Consider the following 25,607-nt stretch of genomic DNA (forward strand, 5'->3'; position numbering starts at 1 on the left):
TGTACAACGTTCTCCAGTTAGGTTTTGCCTGATGTTTCTCTTATGATGAGCCTAGAGTTATGTTACTGGGAAATAAGACCACAGGGGACAGGTATAGTTCACAACACTTCCTATCAACAGCATGTGCTCTGAAGATGTGTTATTACGGTTGTTAAACTTGATCACCCAGCTGAGGTAGGTTTATCAGGTCCTGCCTCCATTAAGGTACTCTTTTCCCAGATGGTTCAATATATGCTTTCTTAAAGGATGTTATTATGTGCAGCTCACATTTAAGGAATTATGCTCCACCTCCCTGATGGTATCTATATCAACTTTGAGGGGATTATGCCTGAGAGATACCTACCATCCTATATTTATGTATCTATTTACTTTTTTTTTTTTAATTTTTTTTCAACGTTTTTTATTTATTTTTGGGACAGAGAGAGACAGAGCATGAATGGGGGAGGGGCAGAGAGAGAGGGAGACACAGAATCGGAAACAGGCTCCAGGCTCTGAGCCATCAGCCCAGAGCCCGACGCGGGGCTCGAACTCACAGACCGCGAGATCGTGACCTGGCTGAAGTCGGACGCTTAACCGACTGCGCCACCCAGGCGCCCCTGTATCTATTTACTTTTTGAGAAAAATACTATAAAATAGACAATACGTTTATGAAAAGAAGTTCCACCTCAGTAATAATCAGAGAGACACTGGATGCAACCATGTGTGCTTGGGAAAGTATCTGGCCTATGGTCTGTGCTCAATAAATATTTGTGAATGAATAATAATTAAAAATGTGATGGAGAACATATATAGTGTTCACAGGTGGCAAAAGATTCCAAGCAAAGTGGGGAAGAACAAGATAAAAATCCACTGAGGAAGGAACATGCCCATTTTGTTAGCAGAGTCAGGAAGGCTTATTTAATACTACTTTTGTACAGTATATTGAGTTCCTGTTGTGTGCTGACTCATGATCTCTTAGCACCTCTTCTATCAGCCATTTCTGTGACAGTTGTCTTTAGGTATATATTACCACACCGCACTTCACTTCAGAAGCAGACTCTGACATCCTGGGGCTTCTTTGACACTCAATGTGGAAACCCAAAGTAATCCTGATCACTCAATGCCTGCACAACCTAAATGTGCTAGGAAGGTAATCACCCCTTGTATAAGCCTAGACCGTTGGGGGGAAACAGCCAATGGACAAATGGTCTCTTCTTCCAGTCCACAGATAAATCATTCTGTGGCACATTCTACATAGCTCCCAGAAGGATCCAGCAGGATTCTGTTCATGGCAACCAATCTGAAAATGCCCTTTTGTGTTGGTTTTCTCTTGCTCTTTCCAGATAAACGCAAGCCCTTGTCTCAAGCTCTACTTTCTTAGAAAAAGCAAAGATAAAAAGAAAACGTAGTTTTTATTTCCATCTTAATATTTTATTGTATTTTCATTTTATAGTCTTACTAAAATTTTTATTTTCTTGGCCAAAACTACCAAAGAGCAGTATAAAATTTATGTGGTCATCTTGTACTTTTCAAAGGAATTAAAGGCTACACCTATTAGTTTGGAGCTGTAATATAGGCAAGGTGATTAATATTTTCTTTATTTTATAGGGAAAAAAAAACATATATAGAAGGGTTAAGTAAACTGCTCAAATGTTTCTCCACTCAGGGTCCATATAATGGAGTAAAATTTCAGCTTGCTTATCTAGGACTTGTTTTTATGCAGCTGTAACCAATCAACTATACATCTTTTTCCTTGAGTTAATGTTGATGACACTTGACTAAGTGCAGCTTTAAATGATAGAGTGGAAGACCTTTTGAGAAACTGGAGTGACACACTAATTATTCTGGCATGCAGCCATTATCAGTAATCCAATCTTCTATTAGTGAAGGTCATAAGGAGAGAAAAGAGTTGCAAAAAACACTCAATAATAGAAATTTCAAGCCCGAAGGTAGCCTTCAAGACCATATTGAATAGGAAACACAACTAGTTAGGTGATGAGTTATTTCAGTGTTATCAATATGAGGATGTTTATACTAGAAAATGTATCTGTTATTTGAAAATGAATCACCTTCCTCCCATGGTTTTTGTAAGTCAGACTTTAAGAAAATATGTTTTTTTAGAAGGACAGAAAATACTGAGATCCCGAGAAGCTGGCCAAATGAAAAATCAAACATATCTTTGCCACCAGAAATGTAAGTCAACAGAATGTTGATCTGCTTAAAAATAAAAAGGCAACTTAACATAATATCTCTAACATACAAATTATCTTGGGATAGAACTTTTCTCTCTCTTTTTGTATCCTCCTTGATATTCAGTTTAGCCTCATCTCTCTCCTGCCACTACATTGGTCTATCTCCTCCATTTGGAATCAATCTACCATTTGTTTAGAACACCATGACTACATCCTCATAGACTAATATTTCCCATGAGCTTCTTATGCTTTGACATATAAATTATTACAATTAGCCTTGCTCTCTGGGGCACCAAATATGTATGTTTATTCTTTAACATTCCATACTGTGCATTGGAAAAATGGAGGCTAAGGTGATCTTTCATTAAAATAGACACCATTCTTGAATGCAGTGTTGACTCCTTTCCTGAATGTTGCTCTCCACTCCATGATGTAAATTGAAATGCTAAATATTAAGTTCTACATACTTTTTAACTATGTTGATAATATATGTTTCTTTTCCACAGACATTTTTCTTTAGGTTCCATGACTTGGTAAATCTGTTTTAGACATCACTGAAATTCTGGAGACAGGAGTGATTTGCAAGCAAGGGACTTGCTAATTACAGTGTTATGGAAAGTGGCTTTGAAAAATCAATCATTTTTTAATATGTCTGGTTCTGTAACTTGAATACTGTCCTATTCTCATTTTACCCAAATATGACATCTGCCTAATAAAGTACATACTAATACAGGCGTGAGCAAACCATAGCTCCCAGAGCCAAATATGACCCACTGTCATTGTAACTAAAGTTTTATTGGAACACAACCACACTCATGCTTTGTCTATGGATGCTCCATTTTGACTTAGATAAGAGTTTGTGCATCATGGCAATATTTAAATTTATTTTTCTTTACCTTACCATGCATGATGAACCCATAAGGAAGAGAGGAGGAATCTGTAATAATTTTTTACTGCATTGTGCTCAGCATATTGTTTCAGTAATACCCTTTTCTTCTACTTCTTGCTCACAATTTGTTTTCTTTCATGAAGTACATGATTCATTAATGAGTTAGGGATTAAAACTTATATAAGCAGGACATATTATCAGGGTCACTGGGTTATCATCTTGTTTTAAAGGATTTAAATGAAGGTAAATAAAAGTTTTGCTGTCAAAACAGACATCAACAAGTTAATGGCAAAAATATAGGGGCTTTTATTTGTGATTCACTTACATGAATCTCAAAGGATTTAACCTGATTATGAATGAATGTATTTCCCACAATGCAGGATATTTCTGTTAGTGACCACAACTGGTGAACAGTTCAGAAAAGGAAGAGCTTCCTTAACCTCTGGTCCAGAGTATTCTTACAACATGTGACCTGGGGCTGGAAGTGATCTTAGCGATTATTTATTTCAACTCTTCCAACATAAAGGTTGGAACATGATATCCCATAGAATAAGGTGCTTTGCTTCAAGTGATCCAGATTATTAATGTAAAAACAGAATTAGGAACTAGATTGTGTCAGCTTCTACTTCATATCTCTTTCTATCCTATCACACTGTATTTCTATCACACTGTATCTAAACTTGCTGATAACTGTTCTGACAATCTCATTTTATCTATTTTTCATATGTTTAAACTAGAAATGATTTGTATGATGTAAATGTAATGCTTTTAAATATTTCACATAAAGTAAATATTAGATTATTAGAAAAGTTTTCTAAGTTTCATTTCATATTCGTACAAAGTAAGCAATCACAATTATGTTTTCTGTTAAGGAACACTTTTCAGCATTTCTTTTTGCTTAAAACTTTCTTCTTGCCATGTTCATGTTACTTTGTAAATGACACTGATAGCAGTTCATTTCTTATAGGTAAGACTTACACTTTCCTTGCTTTATTCTTTTAAATTGAAAATATTCTTGAGAAAAGTAACATATTGAGTCACTGGCTCCTTACTGTAAATATATATTGCAGTCTACAGCATGATGACATGAATAATAAAGGCTTGGGAGGAAGTGAATCACTGAATGAAGACAAGCATGCTTGGAGAAGAGAAATTGGGGGCAGGGGGTATAGATAAAATCTGTAGGTTTAAATGTATCTTAAAAATCTTTTACCAGCCCTATCTAGTGCTTGAAGCTAGTTTGCAACAATTCAAATGTTCCAGTGACAGAGAGCTTTTCACTTTCTGAGGACATTTATGTCATCTAGGACAACTGGGGCAATCGCTTTAGACAGTTAGCCTTTATACTGAACTGAAATATGTCTCCCTGTAGTTTCTTACATTGATTCTTATTTCCTCATCTATTTGACATACTTCTCAAGAATACAAGAAATGATCTGTCCACAGCATGCCTCCTTTTCTGTAAATTAAACACCTCCCTTTCCTTCTGGGAGTATGACACATTCCTCCTGAAGTTGTTTCTTTTTTATGGCTGGTCTTTGCTAAAAGGTAAGGCCCAGAACAAACCCTCCCTATTTTTGCCAGAAATAACTTTTTTGAAAGTCAAACTCAGATGTTATGAAAGGTGTCAAAGGCAAACAACTTATTTCTTATTGTTATTTCTTTAATCCATAGGAAGGAGAGTTAAAGAAAGCAGCATGGACTTCAAAGCTAGCTGAAAAGGGGATTTGTTCTATAACGTGGCTTCTGAGGGCCTTTAAAAAATCAAATCAAACAAGTTCTACAAACCTTAGGAGATGTAGATAGATATAAACTTGCAAACTGCCAATTAGGGACCCAAAAAAAAAGAAGATTTAAGATTCTTTCCATTGAGTAAAAGGTGGAATAGAAATTAGAACCTAAATATAAATTCTAAAAACTGTGCATAGGTCTCTAGACCTCAGAAGAGCCCCTAGGACTTGCCTCTCAGCCTCTTGACTATGTTGAGAATATTAGTGCATCAATCGATGCACATAGCCCCCTTAGTTTTTTTGACATAATCTGTTCATACCCAGGAAGGCAAAATCTCTCAGGCGATGTTACTGATTTTTTTTTTATTAGATGTCTTTTGACAAGTCCTTTTCCACTACAGAGCATGGGAATTCCCATCAGTCTTCATGTCCAAGTACTGGAAGTTCTTAACATCATGAAAAGTAATCTACCATAAAGGGAACTCAAGTCTGCCCACAGAGGCAGTCAGATGCATGGCAGGGTATATAGGACAATCCAAAAATGGGCATGATCTCTCTGATATAAAGACATGACTGGTATGATTGGAAATTAATAATTAGAAAATGAAATTAAGGTCTTATCCCCTGCTAACATGCAAATTTACTTTGGAAGAGTAACCTACTTATCCCTGATGGATTGTTTTTTCCTATGGTGAATTATTTGAGTAATACCTTTCCAGATTCTACTGGTTGTGAGAAGAAGAAAAGCAGAAAACTAAAGCAGCAAGAAGAAAGAAAAGACTGAGGTCACCAAAGTTAACTATATTCACTTGAGAAGTTTGTGGGCAGTCAGAATGGTTGCTACTCAAGTCACTGAATATTGAGCCAAGACCCCAAATTTAACTCATGCAAGTCTCTTATTCAATGTTTATATTAATGTAGTTATTCCAAATGTTCTTTCTCAGCTCTCGCTCTTCCTGTTATTCTCTTTGCTGTCAAATTAGTCCATATCCACATCTTAAAATTATCACTGCTCTGTTTTCTCTGGGCCTCTGTCCAGGTCACCTTATGTCTCTGGAATGCTCACATCATCCCAGCTTAAATGCTTTTTTTCCATCAATGCATCTGAATCCTCTCCTTTTATAGACACTTCACCCTTATCCATACCCTGTGGATATCATGTTTTGACACAATATTTTTTTCCAATCTGGCCACTAACTATTTATATATCTTATGTTTTATCCATTTGATATATTGCCTATGCAGTTGTTAGTGTCTCCAATTCTCCAAACCACCTTTAATTGGCAACTGCCTCAGATTACAGACTTCTAGAGAGAAATGTTTAGCTTGTACTATGAGAATGCCATAGTTATGTGTAAAGTTTGGAGCAAAGAGCCCTACCTACTCTTCAGTCTTTTATTCATCAATCCCTCCATCACAATCCACTACAGTTCTGTTGGGGCACTCAAAGTTATCATTATAATGACTCTTAAGACTAAAATTTTGTTTTCAAATGACCTGTTTGAGTTGAATATAAATTTCCTGGAAAGAGTAACATTACCCATTAACAGCCATTAGTTCACTATTAGAGTTTAGCTTATCAGATTATTGGACTGTCAGGTAACCAAGAGCTGATCCCTGGGAAATGGGACACAGGAAAGGGAGATTTGAATGGCACGAAAGAGTGTCAGCAATGTTCACAGAATGAGATATTGTCTGGGAACTCTCTCATTCATAGTTTATTACAGTCCTACGCTCACTAAACGGCTCAGTTACAAGTTAAGGAACAGGAAGGACTGGAAAAAGAAGAAATAATAAAGCATTTTCTATTAGGCAAGCTAAGCATATAAATGCATAATAAATATTCTCTTCTGAGGATGCCTGTAATGAAGAAATGATCATTTAGGGTTTCTACAGTAAATAAACTATTAGGTTCCTTCCATTGGATTTCATAATCTATCTTCCCTGCCTAAGACTTTTGGTTTAAAAACTAAAAATGTGGAGGAGCATGGGAAGATTATGGAGTAGGAGGACCCTGTGCTCTCCCAGTCCCACATTCACAACTAGAAATCATCCACATCCAAGTCAATACACCAGATCCAAAGACTGGAGGAACAAAATCCACAACTAAACATAGAGAAGCTTCATGTGAAAGGTTAGGAAGGTCAGAAATGTGGAGGGAGGCTGTCCACAGGAGGGAGGGAGCTGTGTGCAGAGAAGGCAGAGACATGGGCCCTCACACCAGGGAGCTTACAGTGGGAAGACCAATCCCCATAAGGTCTGAATTTAAAAATGAGAGGGGTTGGATTCTGTGAGTTTGTAAAATTAGTGGGACTTGGAACCAGAAGCTATAAAAGTCAGCTGACCCAGCACTAAGTGATCCTACAGGGCAAGTGATAGCTGGGTTACCACCTTTAAAGAAACAACAGCCTGAGTGGAGAGGAAACATAAAAATGGCAGTTCATATAACACAATGGTCAAATTGGAGGAAGATCTGTTTATACTTATTTTGAAGCATCTTGGGGGACTCTATGAACACAAAGGAGCTAGTAAGCACCATTTTCCTCCCTTGCCCTCCAGCATAAACACAGAGGCATCTGTGGGCAGTGGGGCTGCAGAGATACTTGTAACATAGGCCCAAAGTTCAGGGCATTTGTTAAAACTGCACCTGTGACCTGCCCAGCCATAAGGCACACACCCATGTGTCCTAGCCACCTATGCATGCCATATCCAGCTGTGCCTATCTGCACTCAACCTTGGACCCGTGGCTACCCTGGTGAGCAGCCCCCAGATACACCATCACTTTGGAGGATCTGAAATAGGACTAGTGGCCCAGCACAAATTTTACTAACATCACTGCCCTGCTTCTTGAGTTCCCCAGTGGGCATGCCCCCACAGAGCTGACCTGCCTGTGTCCCACTAACACTACTCTGGAGCAAGCACAGCCCACAACAGGCAGAGAAACAGTGCACATAACTTCACTGAAAAAAAGTGATTCATACACAACAGCAGGGATAAACGACACATATATGATGCGCTCCTGAAGTGCCAGGTTCTGGTGAACAGGGGACACTGCACTAAGCACTCCAGTACCTCTTCTTCCTAAAGTCACTACTTTCAGGAGCAGAAGACATAAATGACTTTCTTATTAAAGAGAAACAGACAGAGATGAGCAGACAAAATGAGGATACAAAGAAATTGGTCCCAAATGAAAGAATAGGGAAAGCCACAGCCAGAAATCTAAGTGAAACAGATATAAGTAACATGAGTAATAGAGAATTTGAAGCAATGATCAAAGGATACTCACTGGGCTTGAAAAAAGAATGGAATAAATGAGTAAGACCCTTAACAGAGATAAGGAATAATAGCACAGATAAAGGGCTCAATAAACAGAATAAAAATATACTTGGTGGAACAAACAGCAAGACGGAAGAAACAGAGGAATGAGTTAGTGACCCAGAAGACAGGGTAATGGAAAGGAATCAACGTGAACAAAAGAGACAGAGAATTATGCAAAATGAGAATAGACTTAGAGAACTCAGCGACTCCATCAAACATAATAATATTTGCATTATAGGAGTTCCAGAAAAAGAAGAGAGAAAAGGGGGTAGAAAATTTATTTGAAGAAATAACAGCTAAAAATCTCCCTAATCTGGGGAAGGAAACAGATATACAGATCTAGGAAGCACAGAGAACTCCCATCAACATCAACAAAAGCCTAACTACACCAAGACATATTGTAACTGCATTTGTAAAATATAGTGATAAAGAAAAAATCTTAAAAGCGGGAAGACAAATGAAGTCAGTAACTTAACAGGGAAACCCATAATGCTAGCAGAAGATTTTTTAACAGAAATTTTCCAAACCAGAAATGGTACGATCTATTCAAAGTGCTGAATGGGAAAAATCTGCAGCCACGAGTACTCTATCCAGCCAAGTTGTCATTCAGAATAGAAGGAGAGATAGAGTTTCCCAAACAAACAAGAACTAAAGAAGTTTGTGACCACTAAATCATCCCTGCAAGAAGTATTAAACGGGACACCGAGTGGAAAGAAAAGACCAAAATTGTCAGTGAAAGAGCGGACCTACGCCGGCCGACTCCATCTTGTTCGGTGTCCTCCACCTTGAATGACTATGTCCCGGACATGGCCCCTTTCCAGGAAAATCGCAGAAACCTCAGACCACGCCTCCTCCCCTTGAGTAACCTCCCGCTCACCCTTTCAAACTTCCTCATCAAAACATACCTGGCGACCTGTGTAACGGGACTCCGACCCTTCCCCAGCCAATCGGCTGAGGCCACGACCCTTTTCCAGCCAATTGGCTGGGGCCACGACCCTTCCCCAGCTAATCTGCTAAGGCCACAGCCATTACCTCACCAACTGCCCCTAGACCCCTATAAAATCTTTGTGCTTTTGAAACTCGCTGGCTCTCTCCGGCATCTCACCGCTATGTCTGTGCAGGTAGGGGATTGAGCTCCAGCTACCTTGAATAAGGGCTCTTTGCTTTTGCATCAGACTCGGCTCCCTGGTGATCTTTGGGCATCGTGAATTCTGGGCATAACAACAGTGTGAAGTTAGGAAACACAAAAGCAATAAAAATGAATATTTATTTAAAAAAATCACTCAAGAAAATAAAAATGAATATTTCTTTTAAAAAATCAGTCAAGAAACTCACACACACAAAAAGGTTATAAAACATAATAACATATACCTAAAACAAGGGGAGGAGAGGAGAAAGAATGGGTTCAAACTTAAACAATAATCAACTTAATATAGACTACTATGTGCAGAAGAAGTTATATACAAACATAATGGTAACCATATATCAAAAACCAGTAGTAAACATGCAAAGAATAAAGAGAAAGAAATCCAAATATATCACTAAAGAAAATAAAAAAAAAAAAAAAACACGAGAGAAAGACAAGAAAGGATCAGAGAAAATCTTCAGAAACAACCACAAAAGAAGAAATAAAATGGTAATAAACACATATCTATCAATAATTACTTTGAATGTAAATGAACCAAATGCTCCAATCAAAAAGCATAGGTTGACAGAATAGATAAAGCAAACAAACAAATAAACAAAGGCCCATCTATATGCTGCCTACAAAAGACTCATTTTACACCTAAAAACACCTTCAGATTCAAAGTGAGGGTATGGAAAAATATCTATCATGCAAATGGATGTCAAAAGAAAGCTGGGGTAGTGGGATGCCTGGGTGGCTCATTCAGTTCAGGTCATGATCTCACAGTTCATGGGTTCGAGCTCTGCGTCAGGCTCTGTGCTAACAGCTCAGAGGCTAGAATCTGCTCAATATTCTGTGTCTCCCTCTCTCTCTGCCTCTTCCCCACTCGTGCTCTGTCTCTCCCTGTCTCTCTATCTCTCTCTTAAAAATAAATAAACATCAACAAAAAATTTAAAAAGCTGGGGTAGCAATACTTACATTAGACAAAATCAACTTTAAAGCAAATACTGTAACAAGAGACAAAGAAGGATACTATATAATCATAAAGGGGACAATTCAACAAGAAGATATAACAATTGTAAATATTTATGCACCCAACACAGAAACACTCAAATACATTAAACAGTTAATAACAAACACTTAAAAAACCTAATCAATAATAACACAATAATACCAGGGGACTATAACACCCCACTCACATGAATTGACATATCATCTAAATAGAACATCAACAAGGAAACAATGGCTTTGAATAACACACTGGACCAGACAAATTTAACAGATATATTCAGAACATTCCATCCTAAACAGCAGAATACACATTATTTTCAAGTGCACATGGAACATTCTGCAGAACAGATTGCACATTAGCCCACAAAGCAAATCTCAACAAATTCAAGAAGATCAAAGTCATTCCATGCATCTTTCAGACTACAACAGTATGAAACTAGAAGTCAGTCACAATAAATAATTTGGAAAGACCACAAATACATGGAGGTAAATAACATGTTACTAAACAATGAATGGGTGAGCCAGGAAATTAAAAAAATAATAATAAAATAAAAAAGCACATGGAAACAAATGAAAATGAAAACACAAAAGTCCAAAACCTTTGCGATGCAACGAAAGTAGTTCTAAGAGATAAGTTCATAGCAGTATAGACCTATCACAAAGGAAGGAAAAATCTCAAATAAACAACGTAAACATACACCAAAAAAGCTAGAAAAAAGAACAAAAAACAAAACCTAAAACCTACAGAAGGAAGGAAATAGTAAAGATTAGAGCAGAAATATTCAGCAAAACTAAAAGGCAACTGATGGAATGGAGAAGATATTTGCAAATGACGTATCAGATAAAGGGTTAGTATCCAAAATCTGTAAAGAACTTATCAAATTTAACACCCAAAAACAAATAATCCAGTGAAGAAATGGGCAAAAGATATGAATAGACACTTCTCCAAAGAAAACATCCAGATGGCCAACCGACACATGAAAAAATGCTCCACATCACTCATCATCAGGGAAATACAAATCGAAACCACAATGAGATACCACCTCACACCTGTCAGAATGGCTCACATTAACAACTCAGGCAACAACAGATGTTGGCAAGGATGTAGACAAAGAGGATCTCTTGCATTGTTGGTGGGAATGCAAGCTGGTGCAGCCACTCTGGAAAACAGTATGGAGTTTCCTCAAAAAATTAAAAATAGAACTACCCTATGACCCAGCAATTGCACTACTAGGTATTTATCCAAGGGATACAGGTGTGCTGTTTTGAAGGGACACATGTACCCCCATGTTTATAGCAGCACTATCAACAACAAAGTATGGAAAGAGCCCAAATGCCCACAGATGGATGAATGCATAAAGAAGATGTGGTACATATATACAATGGAGTATTACTCGGCAATCAAAAAGAATGAAATCTTGCCATTTGCAACTACGTGGATATAACTAGAGGGTATTATGCTAAGAGAAATTACTCAGAGAAAGACAAAAATCATATGACTTCACTCATACATGAGGACTTTAAGACACAGAACAGATGAACACAAGGGAAGGGAAGCAAAAATAATATAAAAATAGGGAGGGGGACAAAACATAAGAAACTCTTAAATATGGAGAACAAACTGAGGGTTACTGGAGGGGTTGTGGGAGGGGGGATAGGCTACATGGGTAAGGGGCATCAAGGAATCTACCCCTGAAATCATTGTTGCACTATATGCTAATTAACTTGGATGTAAATTAAAAAAAAGATGGGGCGCCTGGGTGGCGCAGTCGGTTAAGCGTCCGACTTCAGCCAGGTCACGATCTCACGGTCCGGGAGTTCGAGCCCCGCGCCGGGCTCTGGGCTGATGGCTCAGAGCCTGGAGCCTGTCTCCGATTCTGTGTCTCCCTCTCTCTCTGCCCCTCCCCCGTTCATGCTCTGTCTCTCTCTGTCCCAAAAATAAATAAACGTTGAAAAAAAAATTAAAAAAAAAAGAGTAGAGCAGAAATAAATTATATAGAATCCCCCCAAAAATAGGACAGATCAGTGAAACCAGGAGGTAATTCTTTGAAAAAATTAATTAAGCTGATTAAATTCTAGCAAGACTTATCAAGAAAAAGAAAGCACTCACATAAAATCACAAATCAGAGAGGAGAAATAACAACCAACACCACAGAGATATAAACAATTATCAAATAATATTATGAAAAACTATATGCCAACAAATTGGACAACCTAGAAAAAATGGATAGATTCCTAGAAACATATGAACTACCAAAACTGAAATAGGAAAAAATAGAAAATTTGAACAGACCAATAACCAGCAAATAAATTGCATCAGTAATCAAACAGTTCCCATCGAACAAAAGTTCGGGAACAGAAGATAGCTTCACAGGTGAATTCTATCAAATAATAAATAAGAGTTAAAATATATCCTTTTAAACCTATTCCAAAATATAAGAAAGGAAGGAAAACTTGGAATTTTGAACTTGAAACTTCATTCTTTAAAAACAAAAGTAACATCTAATTTTGAGAGAGCAAAACAGAGTGTAGGTCAAGAAAGGGGCAGATCTATGCACCAATATTAAGCAGCAGAAAGAGAAATTAAGAAAAACCCGTTTACAATTGCACCAAAAATAAGATACCTAGGAATAAAGCTAGCCAAAGAGGGGGAAGATGTGTACTCTGAAAACTACAAAACGCTGATGAAAGAATTTGACGATAACAGAAACAAATGTAAAGACATTCCATGCTCATGAATTGGAAGAACAAATATTGTTAAAATATCTATATTATGCAAGCAATCTACACATTTAATGCAATCCTTATCAAAATACCAATAATATTTTTTCACAAGACTAGAGCAAACAATTCTAAAATTTCTATAGTACCACAAAAGACCTCAAATAGACAAAGCAGTGTTGGGAAAACAAAACAAAACAAAAAACTGAAGGCATCACAATCCCAGACTTCAAGTTATATTAAAAAGTAGTGACCAAAACAGTATTGTACTGGCACAAAAATAGACACATGGATCCATGGAACAGAATAGAAAACCCAGAAAATAAACCCACAACTATATGGTCAATTAACCTTCAACAAAGCAGTAAAGAATATCCATTGAGAAAAGGGCAGTCTCTTCAACAAATGGTGTTGGGAAAACAGGACAGCAACATTCAAAATAAAGAAACTGGGCCACTTTTTTACACTATACACAAAAACAAATTAAAAATGGACTAAAGACCTAAATGAGACCATAAAAATCCTAGAAGAGAACACAGGCAGTAGCCTCTTTGACATCAGCTGTAGCAACTTTTTTCTAGATATGTCTCCTGAGTCAAAAGAAACAAAAGCAAAAATTAACTATTGGGACTGCATCAAAACAAAAAGCTTCTGCACAGTGAAGGAAACAATCAATAGAACTAAGAGGCAACCTACAGAATGAGAGGGAGATATTTGCAAATGAAATACATATCCTCTAATAAAGGATTAGTATCCAAAGTACATAAAGAACTTATAAAACCCCAAACCTCAAAAATAAATAATCCAATTAAAAAACGGGCAGAAGACATGAACAGACATTTCTCCAAAAGAAACATCCAGGTGGGCAACAGACATGTGAAAAGATGTTCATCAGTTACCATCCAGGAAATGCAAATCAAAACTACAATCAGATATCACCTTGCACCTGTCAGAATGGCTAAAATCAACAATACAAGAAACAACAGATATTGGGAAAGATGTAGAGAAAAAGGAACCCACCTGCACTGTTGGAGGGAATGTAAAGTGGTGCATTCACTATGGAAAAAAGTATGGAAGTTCCTCAAAACCTTAAAAATAGAACTACCTTACAATCCAGCAATTGCAGTACTGGGTATCTACTCAAAGAATGCAAGAATACTAATTCAAAGGGGTTTATGCATCCCTATGTTTATTTTTTACAATAGGCAATTGGTATCCAATGGCAAAAAAAAAGTGCTATGTATATAAAATGGAATATTGTTCAGCCATAAAAAAAGAATGAAGTCTTGCTATTTGCAATGATGTGGATGGAGTTAGTATTAGGCTAAGCAAAATAAGTCACAGAAAGACAAATTCTATCTGATTTTACTCATGTTAAATTTAAGAAGCAAAACAGATGAGCAAAGGGAAAAGAAGACAAGACAAACCAAACCAAAACAAACAAACAAACAAACAAACAAAAAACACCCCAGACTCTTAATTATAGACAACTAATTGATGATTATCAGAGGGGTGAGGGAGGGGATTGGGTTTAATAAGTGATGGGAATTAAGGAGTGCATTTGTTGATTGAGCATGGAGTGATGTATGGAAGTGTTGAATCACTATATAGTACATCTGAAACTTATATTACACTGTATGTTCACTGGAATTAAAATAAAAATATAAAAATGTAATCAAGGGATGGAAAAGAATACTCAGTAGATTACATGGCTACTTCAAAATCCAGGGAACAGTAAAAAATTAGCCCTTTGAACCGTTGAGTTTCTTCCTTCTCAGAAGACAATTCCCTTTCAGATTCACAATAGAAGAATAGTGAAAAAAAGCAAACTTAGAAACAACAGGATGAAAAGGTCTCATGTGTGTTCATGAACTTTAGTGACACTTTTATTTCCAAGAAGGAAGGCAGGGCAGACAATTAGTTACCATTATGCAATTTCCTGGTACTCTTTTATTATGCTAATAAATATATTCCCTCTGACAAACTAGATACTGTATTAGAGCCCCTGATGAAAGCTCTTAAATGTGGATTTGCTTTTCCTTAGGGAACCAGATTGTACATTTATTGTTTCTGTTACTGTTCCTTTGAGCAAAAATGTGAATTTACATTAGAAGAGAATTCCAAAGGGGAACTTACTTTCCACTGGGACTTTTTAATTTAAAGCGCGCTTGCCCGCGAGTGTGTGTGTGTGTGTGTGTGTGTGCGCGCGCGCGCGCGCGCACATATCCCTATATGGACCCTACTTTGTGTCAGAATTTACAATGCAAGATGCTTTTTGTGTGGTATATCTTCATACTCCCACAGTACCTTATAAAGTCAATGATATCATTCCATTATCTAAATTAGGAAACAAAGACACAATTTGATGTTCAAGATACTGAACTTGTTTTTTTAAATTTTATTTTTTTAAGACAATGAACTTTTTAAAACCACAATACACATGTAAAATGCTTCAATATGAAGAAAATAAAGACTAATAATACCCCACAATAGTTGTAGCATGCTTTAAACTTCCCAAGCTCTTTGATGTCCACTACCTCATTAAATCTTTATGACAACTGTTTGAAGGAGAGCTAATATATCTACTTTGCATATGAGGAAATTAAGAAGTTCAATGACTTCCTAAGGTTACAGAGCCAAGTAGATCTGGAGCTAGAAACACTTCTCCTGGCATCTTTGCAAAAAGACACAGGAAAGGCATTTTATGATGGATGTTTATTATAATTTACTCATGTTTACATTATATATTTATTTCCTTTCCTTTTTTATTTAAAATAATACATATTTGATATAGAAAATGTAATGATACTAATAAAGAAATTGTGGTTTGTCTACACAATGAAGTACTACGTGGCAATGAGAAAGAATGAAATATGGCCCTTTGTAGCAACATGGATGGAACTGGAGAGTGTGATGCTAAGTGAAATAAGCCATACAGAGAAAGATAGATACCATATGGTTTCACTCTTATGTAGATTCTGAGAAACTTAACAGAAACCCATGGGGGAGGGGAAGGGAAAAAAAAAAAGAGGTTAGAGTGGAAGAGAGCCAAAGCATAAGAGACTCTTAAAAACTGAGAACAAACTGAGGGTTGATGGGGGATGGGAGGGAGGAGAGGGTGGGTGATGGGTATTGAGGAGAGCACCTTTTGGGATGAGCACTGGGTGTTGTATGGAAACCAATTTGACAATAAACTTCATATATTGAAACAAACAAACAAAAAAAGAAAATGTAATGATCACAGAGAAATGTGATTAAGAAAAATTACTCCACCACCCAAAGGTTATTAATATCTTTTGAAGTAATTATTCCAGATATATATATATATAATATAATATAATATAATATAATATAATATAATATAATATAAAATATAAATTATATAATATAAATTATTCCAGATATATAATATAATATATAATATAAAATATACATTTATATTATAATATGTTATATATAAATATATTATATTATATTATATTATATTATTATATTATATATGATTGATATATATGATATGATGACATGACATAAATGGTACTCTATAATGTGTTATGTTATGATCTAAAAGTCAAAATATAATATAAGAAGCTGCTATATTGACCTGGATATGAACCTTGACCTTTTTACTCAATGACTAGGCAGCAAAATTTTTACTCACTGAATTGCACTTTACGCATCTGTAAGTGAAGATAATAATACTACATTATTTGAGTTGTGGATTAATTATTATTGTATATGTGAAGCACATAGCATGGTTCCTGGGTCTGAATAGATATTTAATAAATATTAGTGTTCGTTTTTGCTTGTATTATTACTATTCACCGATATTTAATAAATATTAGTGTTCGTTTTTGCTTGTATTATTATTCACATGCATATATGTGAAATAAATATTCCATGACATTTTTTATAAACATAAGGTTATTTTGTTCATGCTGAGAAATTTGCTGAATTCTGCTTTTAGTTTTTCACTCAATGATAAGCTATGGATCTTTTTCTACAACAATTGCTTTTCATAACTTTATTTTTAATGATTTTTTATTGTCTTTGGTATGAATATACCATACTTTATTTAATGTCTTCTTCATTGACATACATTGAAGTTGATTCTAATTATAAATTATTGTAAATAATTCTGAAATGAACATATTCATGCATAGCTGTCCCTATACATTCAACTATTTCTTGAAAACAAATTGCTACTAATTGGAATAATTTGTCAAAGAGAAACAATGGCAAAGGAGGTAGTTCCCCAGAAAATGTTGTATTTCCAACTCAGCTAAATTGTAGAGGAAAAGAACAATCGATTCAATGATATATTTCCTGTTAGTGGCAATGATTTAGTCGCAAGAAAGAGAAAATGTTAACTCACTTATTGTAAACAATAAGGGGGTTTATCATATCATAATTAGTATTATCAAGACTTCAAGTTTCTTCTATTTTTATATTGTCATAGCAGCAGATCAACTGACTTCTTTCATGTCCCTCATGTGTTTAAGATGGCTACAGACATTCCAATGATCATACCCAGACACCACTAGTCCAATCGAGAAGAGAACTCTTTTTGTATCTTCTTCCATCACCACAGAAAAAGATAATTAGCTGTCTAGCTAAATATAGTAAGACAAAGAGCAAGTCATGTGAGAACAGTGCAAGAAAAAAAGAAAGAAAACAGGTAGGAGCTTGAGAGAAGAGATAGCTAAACTCCAAGCAGAAAGTCTATAATAAAAATCAAGTGTATAAGAATGAGTCCAGTATTAATGAACATGGCCAAATAGAGGGCATAGAACTGAGATTAAGTTTTTTTAATTTGTTTTTTTGTTTTTGTTTGTTTTTTCTCTTGGAGGAGGGGTGTTGGAAAGGAGGTAGGAAAAAATAAGAGTCCTGTTGTTGTTAGAATGTCATCTTCTAGGTATTCCCCTATTATTAAAATTTTAAATTCTTAACTTAATGTTCTAAGGCACCAAGTCTACAATTGTTCAGGGGAATGATGCCTTCCTGTGGAAGAGATGAGAGCACTTCAGAGGATGCCTTCCACGCTGAAAGGCTGTTCTCTTCATAATAGTGACTGGCTCTCTTGTGTCCCCCAGATACAGCAACAGTTCAGCTCCTTTCATAAGTCTTTGAAATGGCCCTCAATCATGTTATTTAATTCCATTACAAGTTTGAAAAACTGCCATTCTAGTCCCCATCTCAAAGTAAACCTATCTGTATTATTCAACATAGCTCTTTAGATATAATCAAATGATTATCTAATCACTTGATTATCTAATCACTGCATATCTACATATCTAATATAATGAAGAATACTCCCTGTTTCCTTTCCTCACAAATATTGAAGTCTAAAAAAATTGAGTTGCACATGTCTGTCAGTCCACCCCAAATTTCTTATTGAATTCAGCACTGTCAGAAGGATCTCACACATATTAGTGATATAGTCATTTTAGACTAGACAGTTTATCACGAGTATAATGCATGAATTTTCTAGGACTGCCATAACATGATACCACACACTGGATGCCTTAAACATCAGAAATTTATTTTCTCATAGGTCTGTAGGCTAGAAATCCAAGACCAAGGTATTTTCATGTTTATTTTCTTCTGAGCCCTCTATTCCTCTTCTTATAAGGATGCCAGTAAGATTGGATTAGGCCCCACCTATATAATTTCACTTAATCTTAATTATCTGTTTAAAAAACGCATCTGCAAATATAGTCAAATTCTGAATGCTGGGGACTGGGGCTTCATATATAAATTTGGGAGGTACACAATGCAGACCATAATATATATAACAGGGTACAGCTTTCCATTAAATGCAAAATTTTAGAAATCTTAACTAATTATCTAAGTACCAACTATCCTCACATAAGCAAAAGTGATATTTCACAATTTCTATATGTTGTTGCCAAATATCTTTCATGCATTCCAAACACAGGTTTGAAAATTACTCAACTCTACGCTACTTAGTCTGTTTTCTACCATACTTAGGTTTAAGACCCTTTGCCCTTGGGCTTCTGTTTTCCTAACAATTATTTAAATTATTTCTCAAAGTAGCCATGAATAAGAGACATAAAGTCCAAGGTAATTGCCCTTGCTTAAAACATCAACTATCAAGGACTTTCACTTCTCATCTTTCTGACAAGAACGTATCTATGACAAAAATAATCTACTGTCAATTCAATATTTAATCCAGGCTTATACTTGATTTATTAGAACCCTGCCTTCCTCTTCCTTTCCCATTAATTTATTTCCTTTTCTTTATACCTTTCCTTAGGGTCTTAAAACTATTCAGTCCTAGATATATAGTTTTATTGTCATAGCTCTTCTGGCTTCTTCAACTAAGATCCTCTTCATTATAAAAGTTTCCTAGGATTTCCTGGAAGATCGATGTTAACTTCCTCTCAGATATTTATACATTTTAATCATTTTTTATATCATAAAAAAATTCAGGAAATTCCCAAATGGGAATTGTTGACTAATAGTTATTTAGTCAGATATTTAGTCAGATATTTCAGATTTCAGATTTTCTGTATTGCTTCCTGGATTGAGGCTCTTTCTGAGAGAGTCACTGTAGTAGATCTCCTTGTCATCAAATATTCCAATCTCTCTTTTTCTAAGCCTCAGACAAGCCTGCCAAATCCTTAGCCACTGCCTATATGTCTCCTTGTATTTCCATCCCAATTAGATGACCAAATATAACACCTCAAGTACAGCCCAATAGGGAGGGCTTACCCCTCACCACTGTCTTTAAGGGCCACCACTGAGTGGAACCAGAGTATAGCAGCAGTGCAAGTTAGACTTAAATACACTTATCATGTTGATATATCCCTCAATTACACATGGTATTTTCCCTTCTCGGTTAGTTTGTGACTGCAAGATGTGAGCTGATGGGGAGGCACTAGAGCAACAGCAGTGGATGACATGGGGGTTTGGGCTATTTTCTTTGCAGCTCACTTCTGATTCTGCCCATGCCTCATATTTGGTGTCGTAATAGGGAAGAAACTTAGCATGTCTGATTCCATATTGTTTCTATTTCCCTTGCTTCTGTGACCTATAGGTTAGACACCTCAGCCTTGCATGTAGGCATGTTCTTTCATTGAAGGAATTTTGCTTGTAACTATGATTTGCAAAAACTGCTTTTTATCTGAAACCTACATCACTGTAGAAGATAAGGAAGTAACCAGAATGGTCATCATCCCAACTTTTCAAGATTGAGGAATGATCATAACTTAGGGGGGAATTGAAACCATGCCCCATAGAGTTAATGAGATTGAAACTAGCAGAAAGTTTAAAGATTGATTTACAGAGAACTGTTTCCCACTAATCAGCTATTGTGTCTTTTCAAACCTCACTAACTAAGCCATTAGCTGTCTCTGCAGAAGCCTGAGCTCAAGGTCAACTGATAGGTTCCAGCCTAAGAACAAACAAGGCCCTGCATTCTTTACCCAAGATAAGGAGCCCAAGATTGGATCCAGTTTATACCAGCTCTCACAGCATCCCCATAGTTCCTTCTCTTTGTCCTAAGAGAACCTACTGATGTCAGGGGCTGAATTTTCCCTTGCTCTCATGCCAAGTCTCTACCTCAAAGTGAACATGCGATGTATGCAACATGCATGTTTGCTCAGTGCACACGCTTCCTCTTTCCTCATGAATAATCATGTGTCACCTTCCTTTTCATCAATGTGTGTATAATCTCCTACCCTGAATTTCTGCTTTAAAAAATCTGCTCCTTAACCCAGAACCTGAAAGATGATCTTTGGACATCAGTCTGCTGTCTCCCCAGGTTGCTGGTCTCCTAAATTAAGCAACCTTTCCTTCCCAACCAACACCTGTCTCTTGAGTATTGGCTTTCAAATGGCAAACAGGCAAACTTGGGTTTCAATAAGTGTCTCATTTCCATCTTATGATGGATTACTTCTGAGCCTGATCATATTTATGATTGGACTCAAAATGAATAGCTCTGGCTGACCATTTGATACTCCATGATGACCAGATGCTCTGTCTCACTTGGGCCCAGGTAGATAAAATATATTTGCTACAGAACCCTAGAATTTTAAGTAGTAATTGTAGTTTGGGGCCTTGCTATGAACTCTACTTAGCGCAGAGACCTTTAAAACAATACCACAAAACTGCCACAATGTTCACTCAAGTGGCAGGGCTGCTGGCATGATAGTATGAACCTACCTACTTCTAGGCCCTTTCCTTCTTTGCCCCTCGCCCTCCAAACTGTCAATCTTCCTTGGCTTTCCGTAAATGGGTTGGGGCAATATTCTCAATAATGAAATATGCTGCCTCCAAAGACCCTGGAAAAGCCTGATGGGTGATGTGCTTCCTTCTACTGGTGGGAATTGTGAGATGAAATAATTTGTCTTTTACTATACAGTAGATGTGCTAGGAGATCCTAGACTACTGGACTCCTAAAAATTTCACTGGTGTGGCAGACCACAGTGTGGAGCTCATGTTTCTTATCAAAGCTTCCAATGTATTTGTCACTTTTTGATCACCTGGTTTGGTTAACATAATGTCTTCAATATTGTGTGTCACTATGTCATTCTGCAATACATCTGAATAATACTACTTATTTGAAATACATTTTGAGAGAGTGTAGGATTGTAAGAACAAGACCAACAATATATATTTCTTGCCTTTCCCATTTAAAGTGAATTGCTTGTGGTTCTCACTTTGGTTAAGTATGGGAAAAAAAATACATTTACCAAATCAGTAGCAATATACCATACACCTAAAGTTGTGTTTATATACTGTAGCATTACAGCTGCAATTGGGCCTATTATGCGCTTGGGGTGTAACTTTTTGTTGTTGTTGTTTAATCTTGTTCAGGAATGAAGGACAGTTTTAAGGGCCTCCACCTAGTCTTTTCCACAATAATAGTTCTTGCCCCACAGGCAAAACAAAACAAAACAAAACGAATCAACCAACCAAACAAAAAAGACCATGTGAAGGTTTGGCCAACTTCTATATATGTCCATTCTTTTCAGGCCACACTGAAAATAACCACTGAACCTGGTGAACCCAGTGTGAGTTGGACCTCAGCCTAGATTCTATGTGTTACTTGGACTCCATATTCCTCTATTCTAGCAAATTTTCTATGATGATACCTTATATTTATAAGTATTAATGTGAGCTCAGATTCTGTGTCTGAAATATCTGGGAAATATCTGGTAAATCCTTTCCTCTACCATATGGACATATGAGTACAAGTCTATATGACACCGTGGAGAAGGAAAAAATTGTTATAACATACACCTACCATGTTTATACAGGACCTTCCTCCTCATCAGTCAATGGATTCTGAAAGCTGGTTCATGTCTGGAAACTGGGAAAGGGATCATGATATTATGGGAGTAACTGCATTCAGCCTCCTGATTACTAATCACTGATTTATTAACAGTGTATAAATGGATCAACAACCTTGTTGACTGGCCATCTACCTTGCTGCTAGGAATGCAGTATTCTGTTACAATTTTCATAGCTCTCTGCAAGTGAGGCCCTTCTGACTTCTACTCTGACCTGCTGTTCAGAACAATAATTGCACCTATCTTGCTTCCTATTTTTAAGTACCCCCAAGTGGCTTATATTATTTTGAAATCCTAACATTCCCACTGTTATTAGAAAACTAGGTCTATAACCACATCACCTGCTCTAACCCTTGCTTACAAGATGATCACCATTGAGTTTTTTTTTTTTTTTTTAAATGCCAGTGCTTCTTTTTGTCAGAGCATTTCCTATTGCTTTGGTAAATGTAGTGCATTCATGGCCCTATCTCAAAACAGTTGGCTAGGGAGATTTTTGGTCACCATATTAATTCTATCATGTCCAATTCTGTGAGAATTTTTATTCCCTCTCCATTGTTTGTAACAGTCTTTCTGGCATTGTTATCTTATTTTAGCTGAGTCATTGACTTTTCCAAATGTGCAAGAATTGATGTAGAAGTGTATTTATTAGTATTTCTCAGGGTCCTTTTCAGGATGTTAAATGGCATGTCTCTGAAATGATATAATCTTTCTTATTTAAAATTCTATTATTTTCCTTTATCCAGAATCCTCAGATCCAGTCCCACATGTATTCTACTGGTTGCTGCTGCTATGTGTTGGGTGGGTCCTGCAGACCCTCCAGCAAATAAAGACCTTCTCCCTTGGAAAGTTCACTAGTTTTTTGGTCAGAGGATTGTAACTTGACCCTAATTATTAGTCTGGTGGCCAGAAGGAAACGTGACCTCCTTCCTCTTCAATCTTAAGAGGGAGGAAGTACATATATTCTTGCAAGGCAGGGGCCTCTGTATTATTTTTAAATAAGTGGAGAAAGCTCTAGCCTTTTACAATATGGATGAACTTTTTCCACAGTCCCAGAAGAGATATATGAATCAGTGACTTTCAGGTGCATTGTCTCAAATATCCCTGTTAAAAGTCTCATGGCCCCTCTTCTCCCCAATTTAGGACCTAACTTTAGAATAACAGACATGCCAGGATTGAGAATTCAATATTTTCTGGAATTGTTCCTCAGAGCTTTTGCTCCCTAGCTGCAAGGCAGACAGTCATTATAAAATCTTCAAGGAGCTCTTTTGGCGTTCACACCTAGCCTTGAATTGGTGATCAGCTACCTCAAGCCTTTGTGTGTGTGTGTGTGTGCATGTGTGTATGTGTTTTCAATGTATCAATGACTCTTTTGTATGCATCCCTACTATTTTCTTCAAAGCTCTCTATAAACTCTAATGCTATATTTATCAGTGCATTTCCATCTTCCAGTATCCCCTTCTAGTTCATTGCTAGTGAACTTGCTAACACTGCAGTACAAACTTACGCTAAGGGCAATCAGTCCTCCACTGATTTGTGTGATGACATCCTCATTAACAGCCAACCAGGGAGTGATGCAGATACAACATACCATCTTTGAGTCTACTTCCTAGGATCACTTCTGGTACCAACTGTCATGAATCTCATTCCATGGAAGAAAGACTCAGGTATTCTGATACGTGTGTGTGTGTGTGTGTGTGTGTGTGTGTGTGTGTGTGTGTGTGTGTTGGGCAGGCTTATTGAGGTGTTATTTCAGTAACAGCATCTATCAGGCATGCAGATTGCAAGACTCAGTAGGAGTAGCTGAATTGAAGTGTAGTTGCAAAAGTGGCCACAACTGATCCCATGAAAACTACTAGAGTGGGATGATTCTTTAGAATCTTCCTGAATAAAGTCAAGGGACAAGGCCACAGTACCCACACCACAAAAAGTTGTTGCATGCAGAATTTTTGAGGCAGATTTCTTATAACATAACCTATTCCTGGAGAGGGACTCAGCCACAAGCCACCAGCAGCTAACATTCTGAGCAGTTGGAGAAATGAATGCACTGGTCCTGAAGATTAATGTAAATGGCCTACAATTAGGTGCACTACATTTTTTTATGATAATAGCAAAAAATTAATAAATAAAGGGAATAATAAGGAGGAAGTTCATTGATTTCTTATAAAGAAATATGTTTAAGAATGATCAATTCTGTCCTTCAGGAAGGAACAAAACTGTGCTAGACTTTCCTCTTCATTCTGTTAATTGGATGCACAGAACAAAATGTGGCCTTAACAGAGAGGAAAATGATATCTTAGGCAGTAGTTTGAAGTAAATAATGTCAACAAGGACTTAATAGGCTTCAGTTTAAGGAAGAAGGTAAAAAGTATGACTAAGGATATGGTAGAGTTTCTTCTCATTAGGACAAGGGCAAGTTTGCCAGAGGTATGTGTTATGAGAGAAAATAGCATGGGTGAATTTACTTACAGTTAGGACTGATCAATATTGTGACTTATATAGTATGGTTTATTGAATACATTTTATAAAACAAGGAGTATATCCTTGGAATTTGGAAAATAAAACTCAGGTCAAGATAAGTTAAATTATTTAAACTTGGTCACACAGCAAGTAAGAACTAATAAGAGTAACTGTTTCTAAGTATCATACTTAGAAATATTTGTAACCCAATAATATTAAAAAAGAAAATACAATTTGATTTGCCACAAATTCTTTTGGATTCAAATATGCATGTGTATATGTGTGTGTGTGTATGTGTGTGTATATATATATATACATATATACACATATATGTATAATTTAATAATAAAAACATACATATTTTTGTACTATACTTCTTAGTACAGAATGAAATATCTTGAAGTTTGAGCCTAGGGTAGTAATTATGAAAAACAAGACTAAAGAAGGCAGGAGATTGAATCTCGGACCAGAGGCACATGTCAATATAAATCATGGGAATGGACAGGGTTGAGTGGATTGAGTTTGTTTAATTTAATCGCCCCAATGTTCCAAATGTGGCTGCAAGTGGTGAGAGGATATTGGTATAAAGAATTGTTGAATTGAAGCTACATAGAGAAACCTCTCAAAGATTTCTGAAATTTGAGGGTTTTGTGTGTTGGTGTTTTTTTTCCCCCAAGCTTAATCCTTTATCACAAGATCTTTGGCAAATATTTCTGTTTATGAGCTGAAATAAATTTAAACAGGAAACTTTACAATTTTTTTTGTGATTACACAGCAGTAATTTCAAGACTGTTTTCCTTGGGAATCCGGTTGGTAATTACTAAAACTCCAAAGCTAATTATGTTGTTATGCTAGTGGGACTGTAGC

The 25,607-nt window shown here is 36.5% G+C and overlaps 1 long non-coding RNA gene across 1 annotated transcript in view; it reads left to right on the forward strand.

Moving 5' to 3' along the window:
* Positions 1-9,120: 9,120 nt before the first annotated feature.
* The window catches only part of LOC123384455, a 28,075-nt gene continuing 11,588 nt past the window's right edge, over positions 9,121-25,607 (forward strand). Inside the window, exon 1 of the long non-coding RNA XR_006595555.1 lies at positions 9,121-9,229. This is a non-coding gene — a long non-coding RNA (uncharacterized LOC123384455). The remainder of the gene's footprint in view (positions 9,230-25,607) is intronic.

Source organism: Felis catus, chromosome A3, assembly GCF_018350175.1.
Source record: "Felis catus isolate Fca126 chromosome A3, F.catus_Fca126_mat1.0, whole genome shotgun sequence".
In the NCBI taxonomy this organism is placed as follows: domain Eukaryota; kingdom Metazoa; phylum Chordata; class Mammalia; order Carnivora; family Felidae; genus Felis; species Felis catus.